This window comes from Schistocerca cancellata, chromosome 10 (genome assembly GCF_023864275.1).
Source record: "Schistocerca cancellata isolate TAMUIC-IGC-003103 chromosome 10, iqSchCanc2.1, whole genome shotgun sequence".
NCBI lineage: Eukaryota > Metazoa > Arthropoda > Insecta > Orthoptera > Acrididae > Schistocerca > Schistocerca cancellata.
In genome coordinates, this window is record NC_064635.1 from 135193271 (window position 1) to 135206639 (window position 13369).

At 47.4% G+C, this 13369-nt stretch overlaps 1 protein-coding gene across 5 annotated transcripts in view; it reads right to left on the reverse strand.

Annotated features, from left to right (window-relative positions):
• LOC126106515 (fasciclin-2) overlaps positions 1 to 13369 on the reverse strand; it is a 905782-nt gene that overhangs the window by 764126 nt on the left and 128287 nt on the right. The window contains exon 1 of one of the 5 annotated variants that reach the window (XM_049912839.1): positions 12278 to 12293. The exons of the other annotated variants lie outside the window; for them this stretch is intronic. The gene's annotated coding sequence lies outside the window, so the exon portion shown is untranslated. Of the gene's footprint in view, positions 1 to 12277; positions 12294 to 13369 lie in introns of those variants that run through there. 5 annotated transcript variants of the gene reach the window in all.

The window sequence follows — 13369 nt, forward strand, 5'->3', positions numbered from 1 at the left end:
GGGTATGAGATGCTGGCGAAGCATATCGCAGTAACGCTGGCCACTCACACTGCACGTCTTTGGTCCTTGAGGGCCAACCTGTTCAAAAAAGAATGGGGCCAATGATGAACGTAGCCACGAGGACACAACGTAAGGTGACACGTTCACCATACAGAGGAAATTCATGCACAGTGACTGGAGGCGAAATTCTTCACACTCGGCAATTCTGTGTGTTCACCGCACCCGACAGAGAAAAATGAGCTTCGTCTGTCCATACGATGGTCTAGGGCTAGCCCTCGTCAACTTCAATCCTTGTGGGATGTCAACACATCATTCTGCGTTCTGTGGTGCAACCAGCTGTACAATATGGATCTTGTACGGATACCACTTGGGAATGGTTCGAGCCACCTTCTGTAGAGTGGACGCCAGGATTTTTAACTGGCATGACACAGCATGTGCACTGCCTGACGATCGGGAATTGCGCGCAGCGTTGTATGCCATAGCAACAACGATTTCATCAACCAACTCTTCCCGGAGCGACGCCCAGTTCTCCATCTGAATCGAACTTCCTCTTCATGCTCCTCACGGAGAAAGGGGATCCTTGCGTAATCCTTTCAACCGGCGATATTCTCGAACTGCAGCTGCAGCATTACTGTTGTTTTGATGATAGAGCTTCAGCACTAATGCCCTGCTCCTTTTGTCCAAGCTCATGTTGACACGTCAACAAGTGCACTGCGATTGGTTATGTGCGTGAGACTATGAATCACGATGACCCATCACGGCATCTGGTGGCCATAGTTGGAACTGGACGGTGGTGCTGTGACGCATGGAAATCATGCACCCCATGTTCTGTACATTAATGCTACCAAGTCTGGTTCTCGTACAGCAATTAGTTTCCGTGTTATAACGTGTTCAATACCGAAAGTTTAATTATAACCACCCGGTACAAATTGCAAGAGCAGGACATTCCTGCTTATTTGGCCCTGGGCACCAGGTCCGGTGTCCTTGTGTGGACACGTGGACGAAAACAGTCTATACTGACAGGCGAAGTTAGTCGCACAGTACAAACGTGCAGAAAACATCAGGTAGTGAAGATTGTAACATGTGGATGACTCTTCGACCGAGAGGAAAACAACTGATGTGGGTACATACAAAACTACACCAAGAAGAAATGCAGACGGTTAACGGGTATCCATTGGACAAATAAATTATTCTAGAACTGACATGTCATTACATTTTCACGCAATTTGGGTGCATAGATCCTGAGACATCAGTACCCAGAACAACCACCTCTGGCCGCAATAACGGCCTTGATACGCCTGGGCATTGAGTCAAACAGAGCTTGAATGGCGCGTACAGGTACAGCTGCCCATGCAGCTTCAACACGGTACCACAGTTCATCAAGAGTAGTGACTGGCGTACTGTGAGGAGCCAGTTGCTCGGCCACCATTGACCAGACGTTTTCAATTGGTGAGAGATCTGGAGAATGTGCTGACCAGGACAGCAGTCGAACATTTTCTGTATCCAGAAAGAGCCGTACAGGACCTGCAACATGCGGTCGTGCATTATTCTGCTGAAATGTAGGGTTTCGCAGGGATCGAATGAAGGGTAGAGCCACGGATCGTAACACATCTGAAATGTAACGTCCACTGTTCAAAGTGCCGTCAGTGCGAACAAGAGGTGACCGAGACGTGTAACCAATGGCACCCCATACCATCACGCCGGGTGATACGGCAGTTTGGCGATGACGAATACACGCTTCCAATGTGCGTTCACCGCGATGTCGCCAAACACGGATGCGACCATTATGATGCTGTAAACAGAACCTGGATTCGTCCGAAAAAATGACGTTTTGCCATTCGTGCACCCACGTTCGTCGTCGAGTACACCATCGCACGCGTCCTGTGATGCAGCGTCATGAGTAACCGCAGTCATGGTCTCCGAGCTGATAGTCCATGCTGCTGCAAACGTCGTCGAACTGTTCGTGCAGATGGTTGTTGGCTTGCAAACGTCCCCATCTGTTGACTCAGCGATCGAGACGTGGCTGCACGATCCGTTACAGCCATGCTGATAAGATGCCTGTCATCTCGACTGCTAGTGATACGAGGCCGTTGGGATCCAGTACGGCGTTGCGCATTCCCCTTCTGAACCCACCGAATTCATATTCAAAGTCGGAAACGTGATGGTACGCATTTCTCCTCCATACACGAGGCATCACAACAACGTTTGACCAGGCAACGCCAGTTAACTGCTGTTTGTGTATGAGAAATCGGTTGCAAACTTTCCTCATGACAGCACGTTGTAGGTGTCGCCAGCGGCGCCAACCTTGTGTGAATGCTCTGAAAAGCTAACCATTTGCATATCAGAGCATCTTCTTCCTGTCGGTTAAATTTCGCGTCTGTAGCACCTCATCTTCGTGGTGTAGCAATTTTAATGGCCAGTACTGTATTAAGGTTCCACATATAAAAGCATCTGGCCTTATACCCGTTACACCCGAACATGTGGATGGCTACTGATGTATTCGACGCTGAATAGACTAGGTCGAATTTTGTGACTATACTGAATCATTATAAAGGCTCATTAGTGACTTGAAATGGCATGCAGTTGCAATTTTGTTGCAAGTGATTAAGTATTGTGTATTTTACTGGTTTATATAGTGGAACGATCGTGAGGACTTATCACTGAACTTTAGCGCTGGATTGATTAGAGTTATGGTGTACGTTCGTAAATAACAATTCGTTCATCCGAAGCAACTGAGTTATTCTAAGGAAGCGGTGATCTTACACCAGACTTGGAACGTTCAAGTTGGCCCTCAGCAATGTCTGTGTGGTCAGATACGATAAAGCAGGGTTGAAATACTATCGTGAAATACTGTAAAATTACGAGGACAGTTACACGATCCCCAGATTCGCGTGCAGTCCTCCGAGCAACTTATCACGGAGGAAAAGGGGCGCCGCCACAAGGTCCTCAGTATGACGCCACCAACGTCGACACGTTTTGTGTGATGCCTTGTCGAAACCTTTGAAAGATTCCCGGCATATCGTGGATGACTGTAGCTGCTACTTGTGTTTGTTGTACGAATGTCTCGTAGACCAGGGTTTCCACGGACTCTCAGAAATGAAAATCCAGTGGTGTTCGGTCCGGTGGGCAAAGGGGCCAAGGCTATGGCACTGACACATCGTAAGCCGAAACACATGTGGTCTAGGAGTAGTGTCTTTGATTAGTAATTAAAACGGCCTTGCTCTCGAAGTCGAACCTCTATTGCTTAAATTTTGAATAAAAATCGTCAGCAATGGCGGCATTCACAGCAGAGCATTCACGAGCCTAAAGTCGGCCGCTATCGTTCGTGACTCCAACTACAATCGCATCAAATGCCACTCGTCAACTGATCCACAGCCCAGATTTTATGGCTTCGGCTCCACGTTTTCCTGTTATGGGCATTTGCATAACTGGTGTCTGGTTTTCGAAATCCAGTTCGCCCCGCGTATCCCTGCTTATGGAGCCCCCTTGGTGCTGTTTTGGTGCTGACAGAATTCGCGAGTTCGACAGTCACCTCTGCAGAGATTTTTGCAGCTGTCATGGTCTGATATAAGGGGCACTGCAATGAAAACTGAACACCCAGCACAACAAGGACCGTGGAATGGTTCCACTCAAAAATAATCACCTGACGCGGTAAGACAATTTATCCCACTGGGAAACGAGACGATTAACTCCTGTTTTGTAGAACGCTGGCGCCCGCTGACGAATTCAAAGTCGCCTCCAGTCTTCGACTATCTCGTCCGACTGAAACGCACGTGTACGAGTCTCTCTCTTCAGGTCGCAAAGGATGCGAAAATCGTACGGTGAAAGATCAGGGCTGTACGGAGAACGTTGCAGTTTTTCCCGACCAAACTGTAGAAGCGTCAATGACCGTCCGATTCGCGTTGTGGAGGGCTTCCTCTGCTCGTCAAGTTCCTCGAGCGCTATGAACACACACAGCAGGAACTGCGACAAGCCATGAAGTCAAAAGGCCCAGGAATGTTGTCGGATGGTATCATGCTGTTGCACGATATTGCCCGCCCCTACACTGCCATCGGACGGAAGCTACGCTTCAGCGACTTCATTGGAATCCGTGCAACATCCTCCGTACAGCCTGGATCTTTCGCCGTGCGATTTTCATATCTATGGCGACCTGAACAAACACATGCGTGTGCGTCGGTTTCTGTCGGACAGGGAAGTGCAAGACTGGATGCGGTTATGGAGCCATTAGAGGCCTACCGTGTTCTTCAGCACAGAAACTGATCGTCTCCAGTACGCATGTGGTGATTACTTTTGAATGGAACCTTTCCATGGTCCCGTTGTAACAGGTGTTCGGTTTTCATTTGACTGCCCAGCATATTTCGCCACAATCCTCTTCAAAGACCGTATGTCACGATCACTGAACACTCACATTCGTCAGCGTTGTGACTTAGCGTACGATGCTTTTCCGCTTTTCCTGTATGCGGTAAAACTATTCGATAGGGCGCTTCTTGACACACCAAACTATTGGGGTAACTTGGTTACGGAAACACTAACTATATGAGCACTAACGATTGGTTCACTTTCGAATGCACTGAGCTCCGACAAATGCAGTCACAACTACACAGAACATCTACGTCATACTCCGCAAGCCACGTAATGGTGTTTGGCGGAGGGTACTTTCGGTAACACTACCTGATCCCTCCATGCTGTTCCACTCCCGAATAGTGTGTGGGAAGAATGATAGTCGGTAAGCCTTCGTATCGGCTCTAATTTCTCGAATTTTCTGCTCGTGGTCAATACGTGACATGTATGTGGGAGGAAGTAATATGTTTACTGACCCATCCGGAAAAGTGCCGTCCAGAAATTTCAGTGATGATGTAAAACGTATCTCTTGTAACATCTCCGTAACGGTCTCTCGCCTGCTAAACGATCTCGTGACGAAACACGCCGCTCTTCGTTGGATCTTCTCTATCTCGTCTATCAGTTCTACCTGATAGGGATCTCAAACAGATGAACAGTACTCAAGAATCGAGCGAACAAGCTCCGTAAAGCCACTTCTTTCGGGGATGAGTTACATTTCCTATAATTCTTCCGATGAATCTGAGTCTGGTGTCTGCTTTTCCTACTACATGTTTTATATGGCCATTCTACTTGAGGTCGCTCTGGATAGTTACGCCTAGATATCGTACGGTAGACGCTGTCTCCAGCTGTTCGTCATCAATAGTGTAGCTCTACAGTATTGGATGTCTTTTCCTATTAATGTTCTGGGAACGTATTGAGAACAGTGCAGAGGTGCACTGGTGCCGTTAGTAGTCAAACACAACAGCACAACCTGCAGGCTTGATTAGTATCTGCGTTTATGTTCAAACGTGTGTGAATTCCTATGGGACCAAACTGCTGAGGTCATCGGTCCCTAGACTTGCACACTCCTTAAATTACGAGGGTAATCCTAAAAGTAAGGTCTCCAATTATTTTATAAGTACACAACTCTGTTTGCGTGGCAGTTGGTCACACTGTTATGAAGAGTGCTTCACGCGCTGTGTGTAAACATGGCACGCCGCGCTGAGGCGCTCAGTCTTGGCTTGGCAGCCGTTGAGAATGGAGCTCCCGTTGGATGTTACCGCCAAGTGCGAATTGCGCGCAGTTATTCGGTTTTTGAACGCAAAGGACACTGCGCCGATTGAAATCCATCGCCAATTGGCGGAAGTGTATGGTGAGTCGTGCATGGATGTCAAAAATGGTGTAGAGGGTTTGCAGCTGGTCGGACCGAAATTCACGACGAACAAAGGAGCGGGACACCATAAATTTCTGAGGAGACAATGTTGAAGGTTGAAAGAAGCATGCGTGAAGATCGGCGGGTCACCCTGGATGATCTCTGCACGTTGGTTCCTGAGATTTCACGAAGCACCGCTCACAGAATTTTAACGGAAACATCGAACTACCGGAAGGTGTGCGCAAGATATGTGCCACGCATGCTGACTGAAGACCACATGCGGCAACGAGTTGATGCTTCCCGCGCATTTCTTCACCGCCTTGCAGCCGAACACTACATCTTTCTGGACTCAGATGTCACGGGTGACGAAACCTGGGCATACCACTTTACAACTGAGATCAAGCAACAATCACGCCAGTAGCGGCATCCTTCTTCGCCAAAGCCGCGGAAATTCAAACAAACACAGTCTACTGGTAAAGTCATGACAACCGTTTTTTGGGATCGGAAAGGGATATTGTTGGTCGACTTTATGCCCACTGGGACGATAATTAACGCTGACAGGTACTGTAAGACTGTGAAAAAACTCAAACGGGCAATTCAGAACCGAAGAGGAATGTTGAGCAAGGGCGTACACATTCTCCATGACAACGCTCGGCCACACATCGCTCGACAAACCGTTGCTCTGCTGCAACAGTTTCAGTGGAACATAATCACCCACCTACCCTATAGTGCTGACTTGGCGCCCAGTGACTATCACCTGTTCCCTAGATTAAAAGAAGATTTGGCCGGAAAGCGACGACGAGGTGGAAATAGAGGTTCATAACTTTCTGAACAGCATGGAGGCGAACTGTATGACATGAGCATACAAAAACCGCCACATCGTCTACAAAAATGCATCAACAGAAATGGTGATTATGTCGAAAAATAGCTAAATGTTCAAGCTGTAAACTGATCTAAACCATTGTAGAAACAAACAGGTCTATGTACTTATAAGAAACAGGAGGCCTTACTTTTGGGATTACCCTCGAAACCTAAAGTAACTTATGCTAAGAACAACACAGACACCCATGCCCGAGGGAGAACTCGAACCTCCAGCGGGAGGGTTGCGTTTATGTTCAAGGATGTATTTCTCACGGTGTTTCATTATTTTTCTCCACACTCTGCACGTTGAAATAGTAGTGAGGGTTAATCCAACGCGGTCACTCCAGAGTAAATTACAACAGGCGTTCAGTAAGCAATGTGACACATTTTTTCACGATTGATTCAAATGGCTCTGAGCACTATGGGACTTAACATCTTAGGTCATCAGTCCCCTAGAACTTAGAACTACTTAAACCTAACTAACCTAAGGACATCACACACACCCATGCCCGAGGCAGGATTCGAACCTGCGACCGTAGCAGTCCTGCGGTTCCGGACTGCAGCGCCAGGACCGCACGGCCACCGCGGCTGGCTTTTCACGATTCTAATACATAATTTTATTCCCCACTCTTTTGGCTTAGAAACACTCATTTTCAACACAATATCCGTTCAATGCGACACTCTTACGCCACCTTACTGGGAGGGCCTGAATGCCCGCATGGTACCATTCTACTGGTCTACGTCGGAGTCATCGCCTTGCTGCATCAGTAACCTTCCCATCACGTACTGTTCCCCGCACAGTGGTTCTTTCATTGGGCCTAGAAGTTGAACGCTGCGAGATCCCGGATTCACGGGAGAATAAGTAAGAACAGTTCAACGAAGTTTTGTGAGCTTCTCTTAGCGGCTTAGGGAGCGCCTTTCAACTTTTTCTTCAGAGGAGAAGTGGGGTAGTGGTACTCCATGGGTTGCCGTTCTGTTTCCGATTCGGAGTGATGTACCCACGCCAGCCGGAGTGGCAGTGCGGTTCTGGGCGCTACAGTCTGGAGCCGAGCGACCGCTACCGTCGCGGGTTCGAATCCTGCCTCGGGCATGGATGTGTGTGATGTCCTTAGGTTAGTTAGGTTTAATTAGTTCTAAGTTCTAGGCGACTGATGACCTCCGAAGTTAAGTCGCATAGTGCTCAGAGCCATTTGAACCATTTTTGATGTACCCACGTTTAAACAACTGCGACAATGTTGGAGGAAACATCGCGTCACGATCAGCCTCGTAATGCGCAAGCAATTCCGCACAGATGGTCCTTCATTTCTCTTTATGGTCTGTGTTAACGCAGCTTGGAACCCAGCGCGTTCAAACCTTTCGGTGCCCCAACTAGTGGAAGAGAGTGTCGGCATTACCAGCAGAGACGTCCAGTTGCGAAGCAAGGTGTTTTTCACTGTGGTCCGTCCATCACTACGAATGTGTGTCTGCGCACTGCGTGCGGACGGCCGGCAAGCGGGAGATCCGGCAGGTTTGCGCGACCTTCTTGCGATGTTCAACGACTCGCCGTGCTTTTTGTCCACGGTCAGGTCTCCGTAGACATTCTGCAAGCGCCTGTGAATATCCGTGATGCTTTGGTTTTCCATCAAAAGAAACTCAGTGCTTGGAACGCACCTCCGTTAGACATGCCATTTCTACGGCCTATCGGAACTTCATGAAACTATAGCGGCTGAGGCGGGAATATTCCACGGTGACCCACACCAAATTCCGCATTTTTTTCAACCGAATTCGGCCGACAAAAAAAGCGTTGCATTACTTACTGAATGCTCCTCAAGCACGAGACACAGCAACCTATTGCCAGCTGCCACTTAAGGAGCTAACTCCAGGGTCTGCAACCTGTACGGACTACGTCAGTATTTGCCCTCAGCATGTAAGGCTACAGGACTCATGACCCCACGCCATTATTATTACTTCATGTCACAGCAGCGTTCATCTTAGAGTAGAGTAATGGCAGCTGACGGAGTTTTTGTTATTAGTTTTTCCAAGAGTGCGGCGATGCCAAAACCAGCAGTGGGGGCCGGAGTGTGACTGCTGGGGAGCGGGCAGACAGAGGTCGCCAGCGAGACGTCACTGGGGCGTCACGTCGCGTAGCGCCAGCCTAGTGTAGACCGGCGCGCCCTGCCAAGTGGGACGGCGGGCCGTGCCAACACGGTTCACGTCCCGAGCTGAGCTGTGTGTGTGCGTGTGTGTGTGGTCTCCAGTGGACGGGGTTGCATTTCTGGGTCGCAGCCGCCTGGTCGCCAGCTGGCTCGTCTACGCGCCCCACACCACGCTACTGCACATTTGCTCCTCTTCTAACAGCATCCTACCGTACCCCACAGCTCTCTACTGTACGTCACTACGCGTACGTACTGATTGGGAAAAACGCGCACATCACCCCTATTTTCAGCAAGATTCTTACGGCAGACGCACATAATGAGACGCCTATATCGCTGACGTCGGTATGTTGCAGACTTTTGGGACTCGTCTTATGCTCTTCTACTTGTGGTACATGCTCCACGGAGAATACAGAGGATGAAGCTGAAATAGGATATGTAGACCATTAATGTATGGATCAATTGAGACAAGCCCTCAAGTCCACAAAAAACAGAACAGCTACCGGTATGGATGGATGAACGCTGAACAGCTAAAATATGGAGCCGTTCTACTACAAAAGGGATTACTGCATTTCTTTAATACGTGCTAAGAAAGAGAGCTATTCCAGAAGAAAGGTCACAAGCTGAGGTGGTACCACCATTTTAAAAATGAGGCCGCAATAGCTGCGAGAATTATAGAAAAATCTGTTTACCTGACACCGTGTACAAACTTCGTGCAAGAATAACGAACAAGGGGTTAAAGGTTACAACTGAAACTATCTTAGACGAAGAACAAATTGGATTTCGGATGGGCAGGTCGACAACAGATGCAGTATTTAGAATTAAACAAATAATCGAAAAACTGAGAGCATATTAGGGAAGCGCATTTAGGGTTCCTTGACTATTAATGTTGAAGGAAAAAAAAACTGTGGGGAATTATGAGAAGAAGAGGATATTCGCAACACCTAATAAATGTTTAAAGCAGTCTGTACAAACATACCACCGTTATTTCCGGCCGAGCGAGGTGGCGCAGTGGTTAACACACTCGACTCGCATTCGGGGGAACGACGGTTCAAACCCGCGTCCGGCCATCCTGATTTAGGTTTTCCGTGATTTCCCTAAATCGCTCCAGGCAAATGCCGGGATGGTTCATTTGACAGGGCACGGCCGACTTCCTTCCCTAATCCGATGAGACCGATGACTTGCCTGTCTGGTCCCCTCCCCCAAACAACCCAGCCTCAACCTGTAATTTTCGATATAAAAGTCACTGTACCACAGCCTATAGCCACAAACACAGGAGTAAGCCAAGAGTGCAGTATTTCACTCATACTTTTCAACACTTATTTAGATCACGTAGTTCGGAAATTGAAAGAGATTTCTGACGAGGGAATTAACAGTAAATTCCGCTTGAATTGCCGTTTATACGCAGACGACGCCGCACTGCAGGCGGACAATAAGGATCAACAACCCGGAAGACATTTACGGCTAAGGTTTGTGAACAGTACCATTTCACGATTTCAGAAAGGAAGACAAAATGCACGGCTTTCAAAGCGCAATGTCCTGTACGGACAAAAACTGTGATCAACTATAGGTCCATAAAACAGGTTAAACGCATTAATTATTTTCGTTGTGACGTCACATGTAAGTAGCACGAAGGCATAGAGAAGAAATTAGGAGAGGTTGGGAATATGTGTGGAACAATACGCAGGTGTCAAAAAATAAAACGAGGAAAGAAACATTACTGAATTTTTATAAGACAACGGCAGTTGTTACGGAAGTGAATCATCGGTTACAAATAAAACTCAATAAATCAGAATACAGGCAACGGAGCTGAGATTCCTAAGAGCAGTAACGGGAGGCACAAGAGTCGATAGATTACGAAATTCAGAAATTATGGAAGAACTGAATATATTAAACATCTTCAATAAAACACAAGACAATGAAATAAATTGGAAAGAACATCTCGGAAGAATGAGTCGAGAAAGATTACCACTCAAGATAAAATTGTTGTGGGTTGGCAGGAGTACTAGAGGAAGCCGAAAGGCACGCGTTTTAGCTGACGCAGGCTGGCGTGAGGTCTGGAACAGGACAAGGAAATTAGACTTCACAAAAACGGACGTAGCTGGTGGAATACTTAACTTTAATACATTAGTGGTGAGCGTCGCTCTTGACTGTACATGACTCAGTATCAATAGTAACTGGTAATGGCGCCTTTCTAGGTCGTAGCAAATGACGTAGCTGAAGGCTATGCTAACTGTCGTCTCGGCAAATGAGAGCGTATTTTCTCAGTGAACCATCGCTAGCAAAGTCGGTTGTACAACTGGGGCGAGTGCTAGGAAGTCTCTCTAGACCTGCCGTGTGGCGGCGCTCGGTCTGCAATCACTGATAGTGGCAACAAGCGGGTCCGACGTATACTAGCGGACCGCGGCCGATTTAAAGGCTACCACCCAGCAAGTGTGGTGTCTGGCGGTGACACCACAAAAATGACTTCAGCCAGTTGGAAAAAGTCAAGGAAGACCAAGGAAGCGATAAGTACCATAAAATAAAAAGATCTAATGTTTGAAATGACGATGATGATAACGTTAAATATTCTCTGTAGGAATGAACAAGGATTCCGCAAACAGCATCGTGACACCCAGTCGGCTCCGTTCCCACGTCGATGCTCTCTTCGCTGAGTTACGGGAGGCGTTCGATACAATTCCGTAATCTCGCCTTACTAACAAAATACGAGCGTAATGAACACCAGACCAGAAAATACGAGCGTAATGAACAGCAGACCACACGTGTGACTGGAGTGAAGCGTTTGCATCAAACAGAACACAATGTGTCTTTGACAACTAGTTGCCGGCCGCAGTGGCCGTGCGGTTAAAGGCGCTGCAGTCTGGTACCGCAAGACCGCTACGGTCCCAGGTTCGAATCCTGCCTCGGGCATGGATGTTTGTGATGTCCTTAGGTTAGTTAGGTTTAACTAGTTCTAAGTTCTAGGGGACTAATGACCTCAGCAGTTGAGTCCCATAGTGCTCAGAGCCATTTGAACCATTTTTTGACAACTAGTTCACCAATTTTGTGCTTTTCCATATGTCATTCAACAGTAGAAAGGCCAGTATCTTCTAAAGCACCTGTGGTGCCCTTCATATAAGGCAATTTTTGCATCAGGGTGGTGCTCGTCTAAAGACGCAGTCACGCCGTACGCGACGTTGTTTAATAGGAGAGTACGACTTCTGTCGTTACACTCCGCTTCTTCAGTCACACGAAGCAGTTCCACAAGTTGCTCAGCGGCAATCAGGTATCCTTAACCACCTACGGAAATAGCTTCAGGCTGACCACGGCGTCACTTCGTGCAATATGAAAGGTTTCAAATGGTTCAAATGGCTCTGACCACTATGGTACTTAACTTCTGAGGTTATCAGTCCCCTAGAACTTAGAACTACTTAAACCTAACTAACCTAAGGACATCACACACATCCATTCCCGAGGCAGGATTCGAACTTGCCTCCGTAGCGTTCGCGCGGTTCCAGATTGTACCGCCTAGAACCTCTCGGCCACCCCGCCCGGCATAAAAGGTTTCTTCAAAGTTATTTAAAAGCGATAATAGTTGACTAGTTTTACTTACTAGCTGCGGATCGAAGTAGTAGGGGAACTGCGGCTTACCTGCAAAAAAAGAAAATGCATTTAGTTTATTTTAGGTTACTACTACCATGACTGCGAAGTGGTTGAAGAGAGCCACTATTGCATGATTCCACGATTGACAAACAGGCGGTGAAGAAGAGAAACATCCATTAAATGTCTGCTGTAGAGCGAAGCGAAACAACCATATAAAATAAATCGCATATAAGGCACAAGCCAGTCTTGAAAGCCCTCGTTCGGCCAATATTTCAGTGCTGCTTGTCGATCTGGGATCCATACTAGACAGGTGTTGTAATACTTAGAGAAGACAAAAAAAAACCAGCTGCGCGTTTCGTCACAGGTTGATTTAGTATGTCTGACGTAGATCCTCAGCCAACTCTAGAGGCAAACGCAGCAAAAGGGGCGTTGTCGATCTTGACGTGGTTTACAGTTTAAAGTACAGAGTGTATACGTTCCTAGAAGGTTAGGAAATGCATTCGCGTTTTGCAATCTGGACTGATGTCCGCTGTTTGTGACACATGACAATTTGTCCCGGACCAGGATTCCGACCCGGATTTCCCGTTTATCATCGTCTTAACCACTTCGGGGACAGGAACACCCCTCCACGACCGACGCAAACTTCCACAAGTCACAGAACCCTTACGCACGCACATTTCGTGATTCCCGTGCTGGGAGAGACAAATATTTTTTTCGTCAGTGTGTTACACAAAGTTGTACCGACACTTCGGCATCTCGTCGTATGAATCGCTGGCACACAGTACACACTAGTCCCACAAAGTGAGTAAGCAGTACATGAGATACAGATACGAATTACTAAACTGTTCTGCAATGCCACAGGGCAATTGATTCTTAGTGATCCTGTAAGGTACTGTAGCGTTCTTCCCGGAAAGGCACCTTCCCTCACCACAAGTACAGCTCACTTTTCAGTTGACAGGCAAACCACATCTCATCAGCATTTACAGTCCTATCGTCTCATATGGGAAGACAAAACAACTTCACTCACGCCGTGTTTATATAGTACAGTTATTTTCAGTTCATGAACACAGTATTAATTTACAGTTGTTATGCGAGCTGTTAT